Genomic DNA, 15,513 nt, shown 5'->3' with positions numbered 1-15,513 from the left:
TAAGTGTACGCATTAGTACAAAATACTAATTTCTCTAAAAAATTATAATTTTTATATATTTTCAGTAAACTTTGTGTATCTTTTAAGACATTTACATTAATAATAATGTAATCTACCCCAAACCCTGCAAATCTATTTTTATTTAATTTCAGTTTTACAAAAAAAAATGACTCTCAGAAAAATTAAATAATTTGTGTAAGGGATTTAGATATGTTATTATGTTAATGGGGAGCAGCATCAAGATTTTAACCTATTTCTAAATTACTCCAAAGTCGGATATTTTGTTGGCTTCTCAGCCTTCCTTTTTTTTTAGTGTTTTGGGAAGAATATCAGTCTTAGTGCAAACAAATAGATATTAAAGAACAAACTTCTTACCCACAAAAGTAACAATAAATTTTATAAATGCTGAGTTAAAATTAAACAGATCGCTTTACTTAAGGTTTCTCAGAATGTTTAATTCTTTGTTAGCAATGCACATTTCCAAAAGGTAAACATATTGTGTGACATTTCCTAAAATTATGTGAAAACAGGTTCTTTTTATTAAAGAGGATAATTTTATATGAACTATAATTTTATGTATGTTCTACCCTGCTCAAGTGCCAAGATATGGCATGTTTATCAATTTGTTCTGAAAATAAATATTGTTGACTCACCAAATGATCAAATGAATAACATGAATGCAAACACAAGTGCATTTTTGGCATTTTGCCTTTGTCAGTTTGGTTCTGCAGACTCTACCTCCTGTATCATCCGATAGCAGAGGTCATAAATGCCTGACTCGCCAGCTCAGCCAACCTGTAGTCATTAGGATGAAGTCTCATCTCAATCTGGAGGGATCCTCACCAAATATTTTGTGCCAATGCAGACATGGTTAACTGTGCAATGCCAACCTGTCAGACCCTGCCGTATGGTTAACTGAATGCTCACTTTGATCTCTTTGGACTGAATGCTTAGCTTGATAATACATGGTTAATAAATATGAAAACTAAATGCTCAGTTTCACTAATAAAGAACTGCCAAATGAAGTGATTATGAGAAAAAAATCCTATCTACCTGAACAGAATTTTTTAAACTATAATATCCACATTAATCAGTGTGTTGTAGAATGAACATACCCCTACCCTATTTATTGGTGGGAGTGCACATTTGTACACTTTTTTAATAGAGTATTTTGGCAATTTACATCTAGATATTCTAAAAAGCTCAAAACCTTAGGGACAGTGATTTTTTTAAAACTGGTAATAAACTTTTTTTAACTGTAAGCAATTATTTATGTACAAGATATTCGTTGAATTTTTATTATGCCACTGAAAATTCAGAATGAATCAATGAATTATAGCATATCCATGTAATATTAAAAATAAAACAGCTACTAAATTATTGAAGAATGTTAATAGCATACAAATTTATATGACATAATGTCATGTTACATATAAAAACAGAATATTTATATGCGTATTTTCTTAATCTGTGTAATTTGTACAAATAAATATTGTGAGATATCTGTTCAATCTGGTTATGGATTGTAAATTTTTTTTTTTGTACTTTTTGTTAAAAACAATAACAAAATTTTGGTAAACAGTTAAAGAGAAGAATATATAATAGGACTTTCATGATGCTTTTAAGCCTACCTATTTAGTTAAATTATTGATAAATCACATTTTTTCATATCTGTATAGTGAAAACCTAAACCACTATATGTTATTTTCCTCTCAAAAGCTGCTTTTAGGTTCAAACTGTCAAATATGACTGAAGTTTTTATCTTATAATTTTTTTCTTAAGTGATTGTTTTTAAAAAAGGTCTTTTACAAATATGAATCCTCGCATATCTGGAATTATGCATCTAACTTTTGGTTGTCCCACTATTTCAACTAAATCTCTTTATGTTTCAATATTCGGCTATCTATACCACCATCTCTAATAAATAGGTAGATCTAATTGCAAACAGTCATCTCAGGAAAATTGTGTTAAGAATTCTCCAGCGGTTCTTGTACAGTGGTTCAGACAAACTACATCCCGTCTGATCAAACAAAGCCAAGTCCCGACAGTTTGAATAGACTCCAGGAGAGGCTGATAACCACCCTGGGTGCTCTTTTATTTCTTATTGCCTGTTGTCATCTAGAAAGGACAGCTTTAGAATCCATCTCCTGTTTTTAATATGGCTTCAACTGACTAGTTCAGAAAGACTTTATATTAACATTAATTTGTTATGAAAGGTTTTATGTGTGTATGCGTGTGTGTGCTGATTATCAGTTATAAGTTGCTTGGTATGTCTTATTGATAGGGACTTACTTTACTGGATTTTATTACTCTGGGATGGGAGCCATATTTTCAACTTTTCTGGCTTGTTTGGCTTTTATCTCAATTTTCATTTCATAATATTTGCTCAGACATGAACACAGAAATCATTCATATAATGAGGATCAGCTCACTCAGGAGCCATATCTACTTCTAAACTATCATTAGAATCAAACAGAATTTCAACTTGTTTTTACACTATTTCTTATTTCGGTACAATATGTTCAATGATTCTCTGCTATTGACAGCCTCCTTTCTTGCAAGAATATTTCATTCAGCTTTTTAACCTATTTAGTTTAGAAGTAAATGTACTGCCACAGTGACATTCAGAACAGTGATTCAATTCCCTGGCTCACTCGTTAGGCCAGGAATCACTCTTATCTATGTTTCAAGGTATTTATGATTTAAAAAAAAAAAAAAAGGTAATTGCTTTAAATTACTCAAGCAGCCTGAGCTCTGCAGGTTGCCAGGAATTTAGAACATACTTTACACTGCTCATTTACATCTATGCCACAATAAAATCAACTTTTGGGAGGTAGTGGATGATAGAAGGTTGGCAGATGCAGAAGATGCTAAAATTCAAGTAGTCTGCCTGTAAGAAATTTGACATTTTATGCTAAATACAAGAGGGAAAGAACTCTGATGAATCATCTGCTTTCAAAAGAAAAATATATACATTTTGGAGTTATACTTTTCCTTCCAAGCCAACTAATACAAACTAAACATTATGCATTGCATTTCTTACATTGACTTATTTAAACCTCACCCAGACCCTGGAAGGTAGATATTATTGATCTGGGATTTTAAGGTGCAGATATGTTCGATGTGAAGCAATTGGTTCAAGATCATGCAGATTTCAAATTGTTGAATTGAGATGATATGGCATATCTCACTCCCAAACTCATATTATTTCTATTGCATCACACTATCAGTAAAACCAATGGATATTTGGGAAGACATTCTGTGTAGATATTAAGTGAATTGTGGGTAATTGTTTCAAGAATTACTGCTGAAACCAATAATAATAGAGAAACAAATATAATATAAGAGAAACCAATTAGAATTGACCCAATCTTTCTTGGAGAGCAAAGATACAATCATTTTTAACTATTTATATTTAAGTGGCTTTCATTAAAAGAATGATTATGAATCAATTGCTCTTAGCACAATAATACTAGAATTATTGTTTTAATATTAATGGCAAAAGATTAAAATTATGCTGATATGTATGCATATATATTATTATTTGAAGTTAGACTGTGATGTCACCAAAATATAACAAAATGATGATTACCTTGGCAAAAAAAAAAAAAGAATTATTGTGACTCATGTCTGCAGACACACAGACATCAGAGAGAGGGCTCCATAGTATGGGGTGAGGAACATTAAGAAGATAGAGTGGAACAAAAGAATAGTCTTAAGCTTTTAAGTGAAACTATACCTTCTGTCCTTCCATACTCTACTGCTCTTTTGAGATCTACCAGATTTTTGGTAAAAAACAAAAACAAAAACAAAATACTTGAGTATGTCCCATGGTGCTTATCCTGGAAGAATTACTTGTTTGGAACAATAATTACTCCTCAGTCTTCTTATGGGTTCTCTGGTGGGGACAAAGATGAGCATCATCAATTTCCAATTCTTCTCCCTACCTCGTTACTGGATGACATCGTCACTGCTTAGATGCAATAACAGAGATAAACACCATCAACACAAAGAGATCATAAAACTAACTTTTTTACTTCCAGTCACATGTGACAAGAAAAAGTATTAGCAACAATAATGAGATAACATAATTTCAGTTTATTATTATTGCCTAATATTATATCAAATAATTTTATGTCATTAAAATTCCTTGAAATCAAGACTTTAAGACTGATGATAATTTATTTGTATGGCATATATTCATTTATTCATTTTCTTTGAAGATGTCACCAATATTTTTTTTAAATGTAGTAAACATGTTCTATGTAGGACTCTGTGCTTATTCTTAGGATAAATTCCCAATGGTTGAGTCAAAAAATATTAACATTTAAAATATTATTTGTATATATTACCAATTTATCCTCTAAAGAAGTAGTACTTTTTAATAACTCCTGGCAGTAGAAGAAGCTATCATTTTACCACATACTAGCCAACACTGAATATTGTCATTAAAAATTTGAATTATTTTGATTACTGGAAGGCTTCGTTATTATTTGCATTTTCTAATTTTTTGGTTATGAACAATAATAAAATTACTTATTTCTTTTTTATGATGATGAATTATGGAATTGTCATTACCACTTTTGATACGGAAGAACTTGGGGTTCAAATTCTAGCCCTGATTCTTCTATGACTAAGATTTAACATCTCTGAGCCTCATATTATGCATCTTAAAAATGATGATAATATCCCCAAATCTTTGTGATTTCTGTATATCTAAATATATTAAAGCCCTACAAACATGAATATTTTTCTTATTCCAGTACCTAGTGACAACATATTTTATTAAACACAGTTTGTCAAGTTAAGCAATTTTTTTCTGAGAATTTTACATTGGCTCTATCTCTTCAAATGAATCCTAATTGTTATACGTATTACATTTAGCATTGCTCAGTTTTCAAGATCTTCAAATAAATAGTTGGTGTTGGTTTTGTCTGCAATATTTCCCAATTTTCTGCACTTGAGTGTGAGTGGAGGAGAGAAAAAGACATAAAAGTTTAAACAGAAGTCATGCTTGGTAAAACCCTTCTTGGAAGAGCTGGTTTCATGCTGATCTCTCCTTTGCAGGCACATTTAATGGGACTGATGACTTTCTACTCATTTTTGATCCATCTAAGAAGCATAATGCTACAGGAAGTGATGTGAATATTTAGGGAGATAATTTGGGGGAGTGTTGATTTAAATTACAGTAACCCTATGGAAAGGGATGAGGCACTTCTCTCATACTCCATATTTTACAGTGTCCTTCCGGACCTTGCTGAGAGAAGGGGCTGGAAATGAAGTGCTTCTCTGATATCGCTTCATTTCAGCTTATTGATGCCAGGTTGGGGTAGAGGGTGAAGTTGTAGCTTCCTGCTGGGCTCTGATAACAGGGGAAGGTCTGGGTGTAGTGGGATGCAAAACACCACCACCTTGTTCTGCCTCCTTCTCTCTTGAAGCTGCTGGATGATGATAGAGGCTCAGCCTCCCTGCTGGTTCCTGCTAACACTACCTGGGGCTAAGGAACTGGGTCAGAGGAATGCGAGGCTGCCCATTTCCATCAACTGTTAAAATTTAGCTCCCCATTTGGCCCCAGGTAGCTTGCTTTCGCCAGTGGGTGGAAAATCCACTCCTCATTTAGCCCTACAGGAACTGAGAGGCTGAGGGAATCAGTTTGTCAAGGAATGTTTCACTGAAGTATGGTACATGTGGTCAAAAGATTTTCTGTTCTGTTAGGCTGCTCTTCTGAGGTTCTTCTGGCAGAAGAAGCAGTCTTTCCTTGAAGTTTTTGTTTGTTTTGGTTTGGTTTGTTCTTCTTTTCACTTGTAGGCTAGAAGCTTTTCTGTCGCTCCCTGCCTGGGATCCAATAAGGAAACCCAGAGAACTCATACCATGGTTTTCCTCAGGCTCCAAGGTCTCTGAGTGGTCATCCTTTTCCTTTCTACCCATATTAATTTCCAAAAATGATCACAATAAATGGCTAAAAGCTTGGTATCATAAAACAAAACAAACAAACAAACAAACAAACAAAAAAAAAAAACGACAACAGAAATTTATTATCTCAAAAGTCTGGAGCTTAGCTCTCCAAAATCAAGGTGTTGACAGGTTCATGCTCCCTCCGAAGGTTCTGGTAGAGAATCCTTCCATGCTTCTCCCAGCTTCTGGTGCCTCCTGGTGTTCCTTGGCTGGGGGCAACATAGCTGCAATTTTTACTTCATAGTCACATGGGTTTCTTTCATCTGTGTCTCCTATAAGGACCCAACTTATTAGATATAAGACCCACCCTAATGCAGGATGATTGTATGTAGATATCCTTAATTTATTTATTTCTGCAAAGATGCTTTTTCCAAATAAAGTCAGATTTTCACGTCTGGTGTTAGAACTTAGACATCTTTTTTAAGGACACTATTCTATCAACTACAACAACTTTTAGGGCCTTCTTCTGTCTGTTGTTGTGTTATGTCCAGGATGGTTCAGGTGCAAAAGGAAGGACCTGAGAGGAATGGGACTATTCCAAAAGCCTGCTGTTCATTGTTTAAAAAATTCCTAGTGCATTGCTTGTGTGTTTTATTGGAAACTGCTATATTGTAAAAGGTGTTTTCATTATTATTTTTTGAGTGATTAGAACAGACTCATAGAATTCTATAGGAAGAGATGTTCGTTGTTTAGAGGAGGTTCTGGGCTCATGATTGGGCTCCTGATATATTGTTAGAATGAGAAGGGATTAAGACATAAATTTCACTTTTCTGCTAAGAATCCCAATTAGAGCTATTTGTCCCTAAAGAGAGACTCAGGTTCTCCTCCTTTTCTATACCATCAGAGACAGCATGCTGTGCGCATCCGTTCTTCGGAGTTTCTGAATTTGATTCACATGGTGGAATTAAACTGATATAATACATTAATTTTACACACATATAGTGAATTTTAACAGAGATATTTTGAAGTGAGGAAACTTTGTTAGTGCTTGTAAAATGGTCCCAGACTTACCACTTCTGATACAGTCCATACACAGAGCACTTAGGTTCAATTCTAAATATCTGGAGACTTCTTGTTTATTGAAATAAATATGCTATGTGACTGAGCTCAAAGGAGGCAGCCTTTTCATTCCCTTAGTCTTGTTTTCAAAATTGAATATCTTAAAGCATTTCAAAGTGATACCAGTGCAACTAAACAGATCACTGGTCTTTAGCCACTCACTCAAGTCATAGAAGGGAATTAAAGCATCATTAATTTATTCAGCACAGAATAGGTGCCTTAGATTTCTGTTTGTGATGGCCTCATTTTAAAAGTGTTGGAAGGAGAGGGCATATAAACTTGTATGTAGAACATTTTCCACAATATATTTTTTAATCCATTTGCCTTTAAAATAAAGAATTAAGCATTATACCGAGTATGTTTGTCTTTATCCGCTGTGACTTACTTTTAAAGGCAGAATACATAAAATAAAATCTGAGACATATTTTTACCAGTCAAATGAACTGGAATTAATATTACTTTCATTTGTTAGTATTACTATAACATTCTTCTAAAGCAATGCAGAGCAATTAAATCAATAATTCAATTTCCAGTCCTTTGAATTGATATGAGTATATGACATCTATTATGCATTATATTGGGGGTGGAAAGACCATAAAAACAAGCCCCCTCTCTAATACAAGATCCTTCAGGGAAAGAAACCCATGAGACCAAGATTCTGCCTTGATAGATAGGAACTCTGGTACAAGAAATATCATAAATATACCTAGTTCATATCAGGAGAAGAAAAGTTGAGACATATGGCCATTTGATTAGGTGGTAATTTGAAATCCAGTTAGATTTTCATGAATTCCTCTGCCAAATAGAAAGTAAATTTAAAAAGGAAAGCTGTACAAAGGACACCAAGAACAAGGAATCTTGTCATGGTTCTAAAGACATCATACCCATCACATCTATCATCAACCACATCCCTTTGTAAGTCTAGTGCGTATGAGTTGTAATTATATAGGGAAATTAGATGGGAGATAAGAATCTCTTCTTCCCCTTTCTTTATAGCTACAATACACAATATATACTTCTATTTGAATACTGCCTCTATTAATGGGATCACTTTTTAAGAAACTGGGGGAAACATTTAAAAGTTATATCCTTATGACATCAGTATTCTGGCAACTCAAGAACCCTGATCAATACTATTCTATTCATTACGAGAAGCTTGTCATTGCCTCTGGAACCTATTATTTTTATATCGATGGCCCAGGACTTGTTTTATAAAGTATTTTGCAAGCTTATAATTTGTTTTTGTTAAAAGCTTTAAAGCAGCAGCTCATTTTGCATATAAATATGATAAGGCATTATCCAAATCCAAACTTGAACTTCTAAGCAGTTCTTGTAATGTTATTGTATCAATTATGTTTTAAATGTGAATATTTATGTAAATTTTGAACACATACTTAATGCAAGATGAGGAATGAATGAATTTTAGAAAAACGGTATAGTAAATTATTTTACTGGTATTTAGATTGTATCCCTGAAGGGGACTAAGCCAATTTCTGTAATGGATTTGGTTATTGCCTTTCTCAGTGCACGTGTGAAAGTATCTGAACTCACCTCATCTCTTTTGAAAAGTAAAATCCATTATATGTTTTCTAGTTATTGCATATAATTTTATCCTAGAATTCATGAGATAAGATTTAAACATTGATTTAAATGTCTTTGGAAACCAAGGAGAATTATGTTCAAAGCATTATTATTGTTAAAATACTTAAGAAGTTACCATGATATTAAAATCAATGTCACTTTTTCTACCAGCTGATTGCTGTGTCAGATTAAGCAAGTTTATTGCTTAGTTTTGAAGTTTCTCCAGCTGTGAACTCCTTAGTATGAGGTGTTCTTTGCTTCAAACCATTCAGAAAGCTACCCCCCCTACTTCGACAGTATTAAAATTACTCTTCTAGCAAATAGTCAGGCGTATTTCTTTAATAGAAAAATGCCACTTTAATCCAAGGGCTAACCCATGCTATTTTAACAAATATAACTTATTATCACGTAATATTATGAAGGTAGAATAATATCAACAAGAGCTCTTTTCATCTGTATAAAATGCATTGTAAAATGTTGACTTATTTCTCTAGAAACACTTTAAAAGAAGCAGCACATTTGGCATTTGGAAATGATGAAACATTATTCAAATAAAAACTCTTTCCTCACAGACCTTAATGGATGTGACTGACGCAACTACAGTTTTAAAACACGAATCTGTTTTTAATTTTTAAATACTTTGTTAAACAAACTAAGGCAGTGACCAAAATCGCACACTACCAGCCAGAAATTCATTCAAATCCTGTTTTATTGTTTAACAAACTGAATGCAATATGCATTTTAAGTTTGTGGGTTGTTTTTCTTTTTTAATTTTCATAGAAAATTAGTTAGCTTTTGTTTTCTTCCCAATGTATAAGTCCTTATAATATCAAACTTTGCTTTTCAAAGAACACCTAAAATACAAAGTAAAGGGGTTTATTTTGAATGCCAGAAATTTTTATTATAAATGTAATTTTTATTCACTGGTGACGTACTGGAGGACCTAAATTATGATGTGCTGTCCGAGTCAGGGTTTTTCCTGGGTCCCTTGTCAGGATTCCAGATTCCATCACAGCTCCACAGGAATTCAGGAGCTGTCTCTACAAATGTTGATAGCCATTTCTCAATGTGAATCCTGGGAATCTCCTCTTACTTTGTCTATTAGAACTTATCACAGAGTCTAGCAAAGCACATTGACAAGCAGTGGAAAATTCTCCAAAAGAGTAATTATTTGCTATAGAATTCTTTGAATTTGTCCTGTGCTTCACAGGTCAAGTAGGCCCTGAAGCTTCCTTATCTGATTCAGGATATACCCAGCTCACTGATTCATTAGGCCACAGAGAAACAGCTGGTAGACTCACCTTACTAGGGGTCCTGAAAGCTGTAGAGAGCTTCCTTTTGCTCTGGGGCCCACTCAGAACTTGGAACTTTTGGGATCCTTTGGTGAATAAGTCAGGAATATATGCCCCAAATATGGAGCATATTCCCAATGCAATACAAAGAGGTAGAGCAAGAATTTTGCTTCTTCCTTAATGTTAAAATACTGTGCAACAAGACCTTATATATAGGAGGTTTAACCCAAGCTTTGTTCAATTGTTAAGGTTCTAGAGAAGCATTGGCAATTACTAATACATGTGTGTGTTTTTTCCCCTAAAGTATCTAGGGTAGCTGTTGTTCTTAAAATGTTAAACTTAGATTTTCCACAGGACCCCACATTCAATTCTTAGATATATACATGAGAGAAGTAACAATACAGGTCTGCACAAAGATTTGTGGGCACATGTTTATAGTTGCATTATTCATAATTGCAAAAATGCCCCTCTGTGTGAAGAGAATAAAAATGTGATAGACCTATGCAATTTAGCAACAAAAAGAAATAAAGTACAGATGGTTGAGCCTACATCGTCGTCGGCAGCCGTCCGTCTCGAGAGACGATGGTGTAGCTTCTTAAGAGTCTATCTGCACCGCCGAGAATGGCTGTGCAGTCCGACTCGGGAGTGACACGGTATCTGTCTCCTCCCATGTTGAATCGACATCTTGCAATGACGCTGGAGTGTCCTCTCCAGTGAAGCTGAAGCTACAGAGCCTGGGCAGGGTGATATGGAGGGTCTGCTGTTGCCCATGCAGCAGACCCCCCCCTCTCTTCGCAGCTGAAGGGTCCAAGGGAAAGACGGAGTCAATACAGCTTGGCTTCAGGTGCGCCGCAGGAGTTGCCGGTGTTGACTACAACGTCAAACCGCCTTAGGGACTCCGGCTCCGGATTTTCTGTCGGGGTTTACTCCCTTAGCCTTTCCCCTGAAGAGGTATGCCGCAAGGCAGCGGAGGTTTTTTGGAGTCAGAGTTTTCCTTCTCTGATGTGCCCTGACTGGAAGATCGAACCAGCGACACTTAGCTCGCAGGCCGACGCTCAATCCACTGAGCCAAACCAGCCAGGGGTGGTTGAGCCTACAATATAATCAATATTATGGTGAATGAAAGAAACCAGACACAAATGACCTTTATATGACATTATCCAAACAGGCAAAACTATAGAGACAGAAAGTAGACTACTGTTGCCAGGAAGGACTCGGGGTAGGAACAGGAAGTGGTTGAACACTAGTCATAAGGCTTCTTTGTGGGACGATAAAAGCATTCTGAAAATTTGGTGGTAGCGAGGTTACAAATTCTGAAAATTAATTAAGAATTATCAACTTGTACACCTAAAATGAGTGAATTTTATGCATTTTATAGTATTTAAGTTATACCTATACTAATATTTTTAAAATTTATCCTACAAAGTAATTTAATTAAAAAACTTAATCATTGAAAAGTAAATATAAACTTTATTCCTCAATCATAAAAGGTACTGAAATAGAAAATCCCAACACCTTAGCTTACTTACATTCATTGGGGTCTAGCCAGGATTGGTTAAGTAATATTCTGAGAAACCATCCTGTATATTTAAGTCAGATGGAATTTAAATTTTAAAAAATTTTTACAGGTGCAAGAAGAGTTGATATATCATAGGGGAGAGTAAGGCAGCCCAAGATTAGTAGAAAGCCAACTTTAACTGTCTTTTCATACGACAAATACCGTATGCGGTGTACTGGGATGTGCAGCCCTCAGGGACGCATAGATACTGCCAGAGAAGCCACCAGAAGCAGAAATAGAATGAGAGAATTTCCCTGGCTTTTCTCTTTCTCCAATCCTCCTATTTTCCGCCAATGCCTCTTATTGGCTTGACTTGATTGGAAACCAACATACACAGAGCCCATCATCTTCCTTGCTCCATACAACAGAGCAAAGGAAAGGTAGGAATGGATCTGAGGCAGACATGTCCAAAACTGGAAAACAGGTATTTATTTTCTCACTTAAGTCCAACTTAACTTTTTATCCATACCACTCTTCATTAACACTAAGTGCTCTCTAAGCTCTATCTGTTAACTGATGTTCCTATCACAGCCTTCTTTGCTTTAAGCCCATCGCAGATCTTGCCTCATCCGCTGAAGCTTCACTCATTGCACTTGTACTCAGGGATTACATTCTCCTGTAAAGCTACTGCAGAAAGCGCATGCTCTATCATTCAACTGGCAAGTAAAAATCACTTCTTTATTTTTCCAATTGTCTTATATTTATCTTCCCATGTGGATTATAACTACCATGAAGACAAGGATTATGCTATACATACAAACATCCAGAATAGCTAACAAATACAATGTTCATTAAATACAATGGGTTTTTTAGAACTGTGATTATAAAATGATCTTTTGTTTGTTTTTCAGAGTGTGTCATGGCTGAAATTAAAAGATGGCCTTGAACACACTATGGCAAATTAACATTCATGGTTTTATTTTTCTTTTGTGCTTCCATTTGTTAATTTTATTGTGAATATATGTTCCAGACTAGGCAAGATTCATTTCCAATAGTACTAATATCATAAAGTTATAAAGCATTGTCCAAAGGAAACCTCTGTCTTCCTCCTTCAGATGTATTTCATTCATTATACTCAATGAGTTAAGTTAATCAGATGGAAAAAGAAGAGTCCTCTGAAAGACGTGCAATGTATGACAGTATGACTTGAGTAAAGAGCCATTAAAAACAATAGTGAACCTCAATATCCAAGGAAGGGACTTCGGATCAAATTCTTAAGAACATATATATTGCTAATGCTGTGAAATGATTGTGATAATTACATTCATAGAGATATAGGAATTGATATATCAGACTACATCCAAAGTCTACACAGTACAATATTCACTCGTTAACTGGGTTTCTAAAATGCGAAACAGAGAAGCCTTAGTAATTCAGATAGTTGAATTTCCTGTAGTGAAGAATGATTCTGCCATTTATAAATCAGCCCAAAAGTTTCTGGAATCCATTATATGTCCTACCAGGACATGGCTGTTGTAATGTGTTCCATAAGTTTATTATCCATTGTTCACCATAGTGTTCCCTCTACAAAGCAAAACAAACAATGCTCCGTCTGCAAAGATTCCAGGCTGCCAGATTCAGAAGACGCCAGTGCCACTTCCTACATCCCTGGTTCACCTAGTCACTGTTCTCATGTTTTCTTTTTATAGGAGCTGTTGGTAAATCAAAATGGTACACGGCTCTTTTCCTTTCACATCTACTTTTATTTCGTTTTGATGGGCCGGCTGGTAATTTGAGCAGCAGCCATCAGTTAAAAAATGCAAAACATTAGACTGAAGATAAAAATGTTAGTCAAGTTTCCAACTAAGCATGTACTATGTATTTTATAACATTTTAGAAGGTTGATAAGTTTTGACTTAGAAAATACTTTTCCAGGGTTATATATATAACTCTTGATTTACGCTGTTAGTAATGTGAAAATAAGTATCAGATTGGGAAACACGATGAAAAGGACCAGCTGTGAAAGGAAATCAAGCATTCATATGTAGTCAAGCAAACAGAGGTAGCAACAGTCAAACCAATTAATTAATGCATTTGGCTCATGGTCTTCTTAATGAGTAATCCGGACAGATGCACTGTTAGCTTTCGGGGGAATAATCTGTAGATTGGACTGAACTTTCTCAGTGATCCTGAGTAGTTCTAGCATTCCACCATATAGTCAAGATGATGTGACCTTAGTCTCACACACTTAACTCTGGTGTTATATCCAGTTGTACATCAGTAATAGCTTATTGGGATTACGTCTAATAGTTAACGCTATATCCATGAATGTTATATAAGGTGGACAAAAGCCTCTTTAAGGTGTGTATCTGTATGTCTCAAAGCTGATCTGTGTAAGTTACTTTATAAGAATTGGTATGCCTCAGTTGACAAAAAGAAGGAACTTATTAGTTGCATTATTGGAATTAGTATTAATATCATTTTAGGTTTTGAAATATTCAATCTCATTATATGATGTGAATAGAATTATCTGCAATCATGGGTAGAACTAGGGTCAAAATATAATTACACACTTCTGAGAACTTTTAAATCTTCTACTTCAGTTTCAATATTGAAGCATCTCAAAATTAATCAGAATATGTTAGAATATAATTATGTAGCAATCCTTTATCCAGAAAGTTCAAATGGAAATATTGCCTCTTTGCTGAGTACAGTGATGGGTTAGGTAAGAGAAATGCAGTTCAACTGCAAGAACTATATTCTTACTCATTTATTTAAATTAATATAATTGTTAGCTAACTAATTAGCTGGAAACATGACTTGTTCTATTATTTATTAAATGTGAAAATTCTTCCCAGAATAAAGTACACCAAGTGAAAAAGTAATCTAAAGCCTTTAAAAATACTTAGAGAGAGCTGATAATATCTACCAATGAAACAGTAATTTACTTTAAAAATAGATATGGTTAAGGAAAATGGAGAATTGGAAATAAATAGGTTCTACTGTTGATTAGTTATTTAAAGGAAGGTTGTTTTGATTGGAGGAAGCAGAGAGGAGTGTATTGCATTCTAAACTTACCTTCACAAAAATCATTGAATCAGCTTGTCAATGTCTATTAGAGTTGATTATAGTTTACAAATTAAAATTATCAAACTATTGGATTATACATTTAATTACTATAAGTATGTAGCAATAACACTAAAGAAAAAAAATACACTTATCAGTTAAAAATTTAGAAGTTCATAACATTAGGATATCTATCAATCATTAAGCATTCATTAAATTGTTAGGCATTTTAACAGAAAAAAGCAAAAACAAAGAAGACATCGCATTGTATATTTTCATTATGTAGAAAAACAGATGATGGATATTAATTGTGTTGGGAATTTTCTTTGAATTTATATGGAGAGGGTAAAAGTGGGTTTACAATTCTGAATACAAAATTAATATTTATTAATTATGGTATTATTTATTTGAATTATTTTCATACAAACAACTCTAAACCTACTTTTGCCCATTCTGTATTAAGTCCCAAAAAGTTTTATATTGCATCATATTGCCAAACTACAGAAATAATTTATTATTTCATATGAACACTAAAGCGATTGTATTTTGCAAACAACAAAAGCAGTGAGTAGTGAGCTTTGAATAAGATCAGCCCACTTTTTATGACTTATGAAAATGTACAAAATATATCTTATAATTTACAAAGATGATCATTCTTTTCCCTTGGACCCAAACCCTTGCTTAATTTAAAAACCTAGTGTGTCATCCAAGTATTTAGGCATGACATAAAATATTTTGTAAAGTACATATATTATGCACTAAACCATTTTTTTTCTGTTTTCTATAAGTTAGTTAAAATTTTCAATACCTGAAAACTCTCTTTAAATTTCAAATATGAAATATTTTAATAATATTTTTAGAAGTAGTTAAACAGTAGATACAGCATTAATTCCTGAATACAGTATGTCAATCAATATGAATAATTTTAAGAATGGCTCAGATTCATGAATTGAAATGTACCAAATTAGTTTCCTATGCACAACCAAAAAAAAAAAAAGTAAGTCAGTATGGGATAAAGGCAAATTGGAGAAAAAGAGTCACAGATTACATATGGACCATTGT

The sequence above is a fragment of the Furipterus horrens genome, unplaced genomic scaffold (assembly GCF_987537825.1).
Source record: "Furipterus horrens unplaced genomic scaffold, mFurHor1.1.pri manual_scaffold_6, whole genome shotgun sequence".
Taxonomy (NCBI): domain Eukaryota; kingdom Metazoa; phylum Chordata; class Mammalia; order Chiroptera; family Furipteridae; genus Furipterus; species Furipterus horrens.
Note: the sequence above shows the minus strand (reverse complement) of the source record.